The sequence below is a fragment of the Vigna unguiculata genome, chromosome 10, assembly GCF_037176805.1.
Source record: "Vigna unguiculata cultivar grain cowpea cultivar isolate G323 ecotype 2 chromosome 10, ASM3717680v1, whole genome shotgun sequence".
In the NCBI taxonomy this organism is placed as follows: domain Eukaryota; kingdom Viridiplantae; phylum Streptophyta; class Magnoliopsida; order Fabales; family Fabaceae; genus Vigna; species Vigna unguiculata.
In genome coordinates this window covers 32,791,925-32,801,611 of record NC_140801.1, presented here as the reverse complement: position 1 = coordinate 32,801,611, position 9,687 = coordinate 32,791,925, and the positions used below count along the sequence as shown (strand labels likewise).

Genomic DNA, 9,687 nt, shown 5'->3' with positions numbered 1-9,687 from the left:
GCCATTATTTTTCACAAATTGGTGTTTGTAGAACTTTTTGTTGTGATTGTTGCTTAAAGTTTTCAGGCTCCATTGTCATGTACTAGTTTTTTTGACCCGTGCCGGAATTTTTTTTATTATTGATAATAAATTATAAATGTGGAACAAATTGTTTAAAGAATTTAATGAAATATAAATATATAAAATGTTAAACTTAGATAATGATATTATTGAAATGATAATAAACATAAGTCATGAAATACATCATTTAGAATAACAACATTATAGAAATATGCTTAATCTAATCACAACAACAACCATTAACAAAGACCTCAATATTTGGTTCGATAAAATCATTGTATGTTTGAAAGACAACAATATCACCTTCTTTTAACTCATTTTCACAACAAAATAACCTCCAACCTTGACCTATCTTTGTTGAACTTCTATTCCTATTTGATATTAGGATTTTGCAATTGACTATAGTTTTGGGCCCTATAAGAAACACATCTTCTACATTCTCGTCTCGAATGAAGTTGGCAAACTTTGATGGCAAGTTCTGTATGATTCAAATTTTATTGTTAGTGCATTAATTATTTTCATTTAATTATATGTAAATTGATATGATAATACTTGAAATGATGAAAAGAATTCATAAGACATATACCAAGTGACTTGTTTTGCTTTGATACTTTGTCAATTTGACTGAAAATATAGATCTTGTTTCTTGATGATTGATATGGCACATAAATGTTGACAAACTCCTTGGTGTACAACCACCTTTAAACACGATTACGTGAAATAAAGAATTTCGCAAATACTGAAACCGCATCTGAGAGTCACTTTTGATGTCATACAAATCTCTCATATTACTCCAACCTTCTATGATTTTTGGGTTATTTGAATCCATGTTATAGGTAACTGTCGTGCTCTTACCATTTACATCTACCAAGTGCCACTGTGGAACTAATTCGTGTTCATAAGCAACAGCAAAATGTCGATCGACAAATCCAAATGACTACAAATTAATAAATACAGTAAAAAAAAGGAACAAATTTATCTCTGCAACGAAATGAAAACATACACTCAAACAATGAGGGAAAAATATGAACATCTTAATGTGGCTGATACAATATGAATCAGGATGATACAGTTGACACCAGAAAACACATACAACAACAAATATCAATGCTTTCCAAACAGTTATTTCTGTGGTTAAATTTACAGCAAACCTGAGAGCAGATGTAGATTGTGTTGAAGTTCCAAAGAGTTATTCTGTTGTTTATTCCATCTGTACTGGTTTGCTCCATCTCCATTCATGTAATTGCAGAAAAAAGTGAAGGTTTAAATATATGGGTAACTGAAGTTGGGAATGGAAGAGAAAAGATTATCACGTGGAAAAGGAATCTTACCTGAAAGTGGCAACAAAAATTCAGTTTCACGTGCAAACAGTGGTTGTAATTGTAAAGTAATTGAAATATATGTTGTAGGTGTTTTTTGCAGATAGTTTAATATATAAAGAAACTTAAACATAAACCATTTACAACTGTACTGCAGAAACATAAAACATAAAGCATTTATAACAGTAAAGCCACGTGTATTGCAGTAAGGAATAAAAAGATCTGTGTAGATATTTTTTCTCCACAATACATTAAAGCCACACAAAAAATAACAACAATTGAGAATCTTTATAACTGTTATAATATATGTACTGCAGCAACCATGGTATTCAAAATATCAATCTATGACTGGACAATGCAATTCAAACATGTATCAATGACCATGCACTTTTCAATATGGCTGCAACTATGAAAAAAATCCTGAAAGTGTATACTATACACTATGGCATATTATAATCTGCAAAAAAACACAGGAATTACAGTTAAAGATACAATAATTGACAAATTATAATAATTTTGTTAAGTAAGTTGTATACATCTTATCAAAGATTTTCAAATATTTCTTTGCAAACCAAATTGGTAATTGTATTGCTTACTTTTCCATCTTCATCCAAAATTAAAATTTTGAGTCCTTGCTTTGTTGTGACTCTAGAAATTGCTACGTACAATTGTCCATGAGTAAAATATGGGCGAGGAAGATAAAGTCCAACTTTAGAAAGCGTTTGGCCTTGACTTTTGTTTATTGTCATTGCAAAGCATAAGGATATTGGAAATTGCCTCCTTTGAAATTTAAACGGGATGCTGGAATCAGAAGGATATTGAAATTTTGTCACCAACATTTTTCCCTATTATGACAGTAGCAGAGATAACATTCTTTCCCAAATCATTAACTTGCAATCTTGTACCATTGCAAAGACCATTTGCTTGATCAATGTTTCTTAAAAGCATAATTGGTACGCCAACTTTCAATTTAATCCTATGATTTGGAATTCCTGAACATTTGATATCATTTAGAAACTCTTGAGTAAACTCACCTTGAATTTCTTGATCATCATTAGATTGGCAAGGAGTGTCTGAACTTAAATAAATTTGTTCTTCACCAGGAATCAAAGATAAAATGAAGTCATTTACTTGTTCAACACTATCAATTGTAGGGCAAAGTATAACACCGTCATCAAAGAAGCCAGGATTCATGATACTTTCAATTAGACCACTATAAACAAATTTGACTAAAGAAAGTAAAGGTGTTTCACTTTCTGGAATTAGAAGATCTGTTGGTATTGAAATGTTGGCTTCACCACTTTCATTGAAATTCATATTTCCATCTCCAATTTTAAGAATCCAATCAGCAAATTCTTTTATATGTATTGCACTTTCATTTGAAACAGCACATTTTAACCTTATGTTTTGTGATAGCCTAAGAACTGTGCAATATTGCCACAAATCAGAGTAATTAATTAATGAGTTCACAATATCATACCTTGATCCCTTTCTTACTACTGGCAAGATTTGTCTAAAATCACCGCCCAAGACAACAACCTTTCCACCAAATGGTTTGTTAACATTATCTTCATTTGTAGCTCTCATAATGTCTCTCAATGTTCTATCAAAAGCTTAGAAACATAACTTATTCATCATAGGAGCTTCATCCCATATGATAAGTTTTGTTTCCATCAATAGTTTAGCATGGAGACTTCCTTGATTGATGTTGCACATTGATTCATCATTGATTGCTAGTGGTATGCAAAATGTAGAATGATTAGTTTTACCTCCATGAAGCAATAAAGATGCAATGCCGCTTGAAGCTACATTAAGTGCAATCATTCCCTTTGCTCTAACAACAGCTGACAAAAGTTTCCACAAATATGTTTATCCAGTCCCACCATAACCATATAAGAAAAAGAAATTTCCTACATCTGAATTCACTTTTGTCATACTTTTGTTATAAACATGTAGTTGTTCATTAGTGATTGACTACAATAGAGAGTGATGTAGCTTCTCCATTTCTTCTTTATCATAATTCAATTCATCAATAATGAATCTGTTATTAAATTTGAATGAATGAGAAAGATCAGGTTGAGGAAGGGAACTATAATCTGTTAAAGATCGCCCATTGGAATTTAGAAGTTCTTCTACTTCTAGGAGACAGAGATTGTGTAAATCATCCCATTTGGAAACCTACAAAAAAAATAACATGTCATGAATAAAAAAATATGGAATAAAGAATGGAGATTATTTATATTTAGTATCTGGTATGTTTAAGTGTTTCCTTTTTTGGTATAGGATACCATCTGCAATTAAATTCCAAGTTGCATCCCAAACAACTTTTGGCTTTGACATTGTATTCATGATTAACAAATAAAAAAATAACCTTCTAAGTTGATTTCCAGATGCAAGATGGCTAGCCTCTTTAATAGCATCAATGAATTCTTTGTCATCTGCCAATAATCCCAATTCCTGGCAAGCCTCTTGGTATGTAGAGAATGTTTTACCATTAATTGTCTTTATACTATCATGATTAATACAACCTTTTTGTTTTGTCGGTAAGATTCTCATGTAATAGCATTCACCCGATCCTGGAGGAATATATGTCAGTCTTCCAATATTATAACCCTGCATTCTTGGTTTCCATTGCCTTTTTTGAGACATCCAAACAAACTTTGTTGGAAATTCAGCATAGGTCAAGTTCCTTCCTTCCTCATATCTTTGTTAGCTTCAAACCAAGCTAGAAACATGGTATTGATGTTGTCATTCCTCTCCAATACATCATCAATTCTATCATCATCTTTAAACAAAATTGTTTGTTGATCTTGTAGGTGAAAAGTTAAACGCTGAATAGCAGACCATCTATGATGGATATCAAATCCATAAATTCTCCAAACTGCTTCACATGGAGATAAATATATACAATCATAATATCTTTTAATCTCATCAACAATACGCACTTCTGTAGAATCATTCTCTTTGTCTGTAATTTTCATTGTGGCTCTATCAAGACCTTTGTTGACATATTTGAACAAATACTTGATTGAGTTTGATTTGTTGCAATATTCTGTATTAACATGAGCTTGATATCGCATTAAGAGAAGAGAACTATAAGGCATAACATTTCCACTACCTAATTTATGTCCATTTTTCAATACAAATAAACCATCATCTCTACGCCTATATACAGGATATCCATCCTCATCAATTGTAGTTTTATGTCTAAATTTTTTAGGAAAAAATTTAGAACACCGACCTTCTTTCATGCATGGTGAGTTGAATCTAGCAGCTCCGCACAGACCATGTATCATATGTTTTAACAGCCTTTGAAAGTTTTGGATACAGATCTGGATGAGGAAGTTCAGCAGAGATTACTTCATCTATGTGCTTTGCATTTTCTAACTTGTTTGAGTCACTCAACCATAATAATATATGAGCATGTGGCAGACCTCTTTTCTGAAATTCAATTGTATACATACCTATAATTTGAAGATAATTATTATACAAAACAATTAGCGGTAAAAAATCAGAATGATGGAAATGGGGCCTGCATTGACTTTGCCAAATAAATTATTCTTCTTGAAATCTGTCATCATTTGGTCTAATTTCATTTTAAAAATTCTACAAACAATGTCTGGCCTATATGAAGCAGTTAAACCTCTTGATTTTACAAAATCAAGAATTTCAGGCCAATTGACATTACATGTGATTGTTATAAACAAATCTAGATAGCCATACCTCTTACAAATGGCCATAGCATCTTGGCAATTATTGAACATGTATCTCATGCCACCTATAAATGAAGCTGGCAAAACTATACGCTTTCCAATGAAAGAAGGATCAGTTTCACCTTTGTTAACAGCTTCTTATAACCCATTTAGAATATCGGAACGAATGAGTTTTTGATTATTTCTTATAAAAGACAACCTTTGAGCTTCAATCATCGTGTAGGTATCCACTAAAAATTGTTGAAACAATCTACGTGAGTGTACAACGTTACCAAATTCAACCTTTCTATCTTGTATTCCGAAAGCAATGAATTCTCGTAAAGAAATTCGAACTCTCTTTCTACTTTGACCATATCTTTGACAATCTCTAATTGGAATATCCTCTTGATAACCATCCTCTCCATATGGAAAAATCAAAGGATATTGCAGAGGAATGAAACATGTATGAGTTTCATGTAGTCTCGTCAACTGACCACAAACTTTCTTGACAATGATGTCTCTTCCTACATCTAAAGTGCTCAAATCACCAACTATCAATGCTACAACTTCATCTGCTATTGGGGTATTGTATACTCTAGGATCCTTAAAGCGATGTCTAAATAACCTCAATCCAAAATCTGATCGATCATCATGTATAAAATCTTTTACTCTTCTGAATGATTGAGTAAGAACATTGTGTTTGTCAATCATTATTTTCAACTCTTCTATCAATGATTTATCAAATATGGATTGTTGTATATCAGACCTGTAAAATTACAAAAGGATAAATAATATACAGAATGATTCATAAAAAAATAAAGTATGTAGGCATACCCAAAGTGACTAACTTGTTTGTTGTTTCATTTTCTGTGTCATAAATATATAGTTGTGCAAATTTTGGACTTGATCCTTTATCGGACAATAAACTTCCAATGCGATGGTAATTTTGACCACTAAGAATAAACTGAGGAGGACCACATCCATCATTGATTGAGGAATGAATCTTCGCACCAATTGATGTAAATGAGAACATGTTGTTGTAGCTTCTTATGTATTGTAAGAAATGTTGGCTTGTAGTGTCTTCACCTTTCAATAACTTTTGAAGCAATTGAGGAGGTTTCTTCAACAATGGAAGTTGGACTTTTTCATTTTGACAACAAAGAGAAAAATCAACTTGTTTTAATCTTTTGCATTTATCAGATCTTTCTTCGTACCACAATTGAGCTTGACAATAGGGACACTCAATGGAACAGTCCCCTACATCAACATGTGCTAAGTACATAAAAAATAATATGTTATTAATTAAAAGATATTTATATTTATATGTACAGTATAATAATATAAATTGGCTAAAAAGTTGTGTTAAACCTTGAACTTCAGCTCTTGAATACAAATCAGAGGAGAAATGCCGAATAAGATAATTTGAAATAAAATAAAAAAAACAATTAATAATAAAGGAAAATAAAAAAATATTAATTTATTTTTTATAATCAACCATTATTGATTACCATGATTCTCATCTTCATCAGAATTATTGACAAAATTCAATATCTTTGAAATAGGTGTAATAGTATCCTGAAGAGAAGGCTGCCCCAATTTTACAGCTTCTAAATATTGAGATGATTGACTTGATCTTGCAGTGGTATAGGATTGGAGCTTACATATGTCTAAATATTGATTTAAACATTAGCAACATGAATTTGTAACAATAAAAGTAATTAAAGTATTCAAATTAATTTTGTTAATAGTACAAATTACCACGACTTTGGTTCTCTTTAACATGAAAAAGATTAACAACTTCAGAATAAGAAGAAGAATCCACAAAAGTAGGAATGAAGCTGTTACCAACAAATTTTTGATCTAACCTGTTAGTAATTTTATCCAACAGTGGTTATGTATTATGACAGTCACTTTGAACCATATCTGCAATTATAGACATGAAATATAAAATGATGATATATTAGTTTGTAACTTGGATTCAATTAACGGAAACTTGGAATACAACTTGGATTGTTACCTTTGTTGTTAATGTTGGTCTTGTGCAAAATTGGACCATTGGTGATTTCAATTGAATTACCAACAATTCCAGATCTAATGGAGGTAGAACCATGAATTTCTTTACATGAAATGTTAGTAAATATTAGTAATACAAACTATTAAAGGGATTGAAATAAAGATAAAATAATATTAGATTTATCATGCATGATATTACTTTTTTCTGCAATCTTCTGATTCCTAATAACTTTCCTTCTGGTTCGTGCATTCTTATAATTAAGTTGGTCAATGTCTGCAAAATTAAATAAAAATGTATCCACTCTAAAATACAAAGATTACATTAAATATAAAGATGAATGAGACATTGTGCATTTCAATTTCATTGTTGGGGATTTGAATGAAATTTAAATTCAGTGAACAAACTTACCACGACATGTCACCTCCAACAATGGCTTTCTATTTGAAGATTGAATTACTTGATCATGCAAGTTTCTATCTTCACTGACAGTAAAGGAGTTGTTGATAGTTGAATTTGGGGTAATATTTTCATTCCATACTGCGAAAATGGTTAAAAAATAAGAAGAGAGCATAGTAGATAAAGTTCACTTCAAATAAAATTGTTAAACAATGTAATCCAAATTGTTAAACTTTAGCACAAAAAGCAATCTAAGTATGCAATCCAAGTAATAAATTAATTGCATCTGTTGTATTTTTTTTATGAATACCTAAAAAAAAATTAAGAACACATTATCTGTAAGAGATGTATTAAGTAACAATGAAAAAATTCTACAGTGTCACTGAATAGACAGTGATTACAACAATTTGTATTGAATGAAAAAATCATTACCAAAATCTGTATAATGAGAAAAAGGTGTATTTCCAGAACAAAATGCTTCAGTGTGAATGGATTTGTCCTGATTGGTATCTGTAGTGAAGAAAACAAAATAAAAAATTGTGTTGGTAAATGTACATCTGAATGTTTATGTTATTCCATTGGAGATAAGTAAATGTATTTATTGGCAAGAAGTTTTAAGAACAAATGAAATGAGAAAAAAGTTTATTTTACTTGAGCAGTTCATCATCATATTTGAAATCTTTGTTGACAAAATGCTCTTCCTTTTTCTTCTTGCATTTGTTGATAGATTTGCAGCCAATTGTTTATGTTTGTTTATGCATACAATTGTTGTTATGCATACACTTGGTGTTATGTTTCCAGAAGTTTATACATACACTTGTTGTTTTGTTTGTTTACACATTGAAGAGAAGTTCAATAAAATAAACATTTTGTTGGTGGATGTGTTGAATATAAAGGGACATAGTTAGTTTTCCACGCTGAATATTCTTAAGGTAGATAATGTAAGTACAATCTTTTTATAAAAAAGAACAACCAAGTCACTAATATGGAAATTGTACCTTTTGATCAATATCTGGAACATCATACCTTTTGATATGCAATGTCCAAATTCATGATTTGCAGACACTGATATGCTTCTGTTCAGACTTTGCATCTATGCTATAATACCTTTTTGGACCAACACATAAGTACTATGCTTGATAATAGTCAACCATGAAAGTAGAAATTTGTTTCTACATTTACTTTACCACGAAACTGATGGAAATAATTTTTAAAAAATGAGGTCAAAGAAAAAGAATGACAACTCAATGTAATTTTAATTGTCCTTTGATAAAAAAATGAATACACGTGCTATTTAACTTTTTAAAACATAAATACACTAAAACTTTTAATACACGTGTGTTTGAGAGTAACAAATAAAATTTATTTTATTGCATTGTTTTTATAAAACAAATAATGTTCTGAGATAGTATTACAATACAAAGATAACAAAATTATAATGTTAGCAATATTTACAACTTATATCCTGTGTTAAAATTTTTGATAAAAAATTAAATTTGTTAATAATTTTTATTATCAAAAATGAATATTCTTTGTATAAAATTAATATTCAAATAAATCTTAGGTCTAATGATGTTTTTTTAAGAAATATATATAAAAGTAATACATAACTATAATACATAATTTGAAACATGAAAATAGGTAAAATCAAAGTAAGTAAAATATTAAAGTTGACCAAAATTAACATATGGATAATACTTTTAGATATAGCTTCTACTTATTAGAAGCAACAAAATTACCATGGATAGAGTCTTACAAACCAAAACAAAGCAAACTTGCTTGAAAGTGAAAACAAAAAACATAAATATTAAAAGCTAAATTCTTTTTTGACATAAACTTTTATCTTCTTCTTTCTCATTTGGTTGTGAGCTGCAAACACAATAACATCCCCTTCTTTCAACCGATTGAATATGCAAAAGTCCTTCCATCCCTTCCCAATCTTAGTTGACTTCTTAGGTGAATTACGCACCAAAAGCTTACATTGAACAATGCATGTGTTGGTCAATCCCTGCAATTCCAACCTCTTGAATCTACATTTGCGAACATAAGCTGCAAAGTCAGTTGGTAGGTCCTGAAAAAAATAAACAGTTAAATAAATAAAAACTTATATGAACAGAATAACATATAAAAAACAATATAATAGCACATTGTTCACCAGATGGCTAGCTTGGCTTTGAGATTTTGTCAATTTCACTCTAAAAAGATG

General features: G+C 30.3%; 1 pseudogene; it reads right to left on the bottom strand.

Moving 5' to 3' along the window:
- Positions 1-1,921: 1,921 nt before the first annotated feature.
- LOC114165391 (uncharacterized) lies at positions 1,922-5,782 on the bottom strand (annotated as a pseudogene).
- Between the last annotated feature and the right edge of the window lie 3,905 nt (positions 5,783-9,687).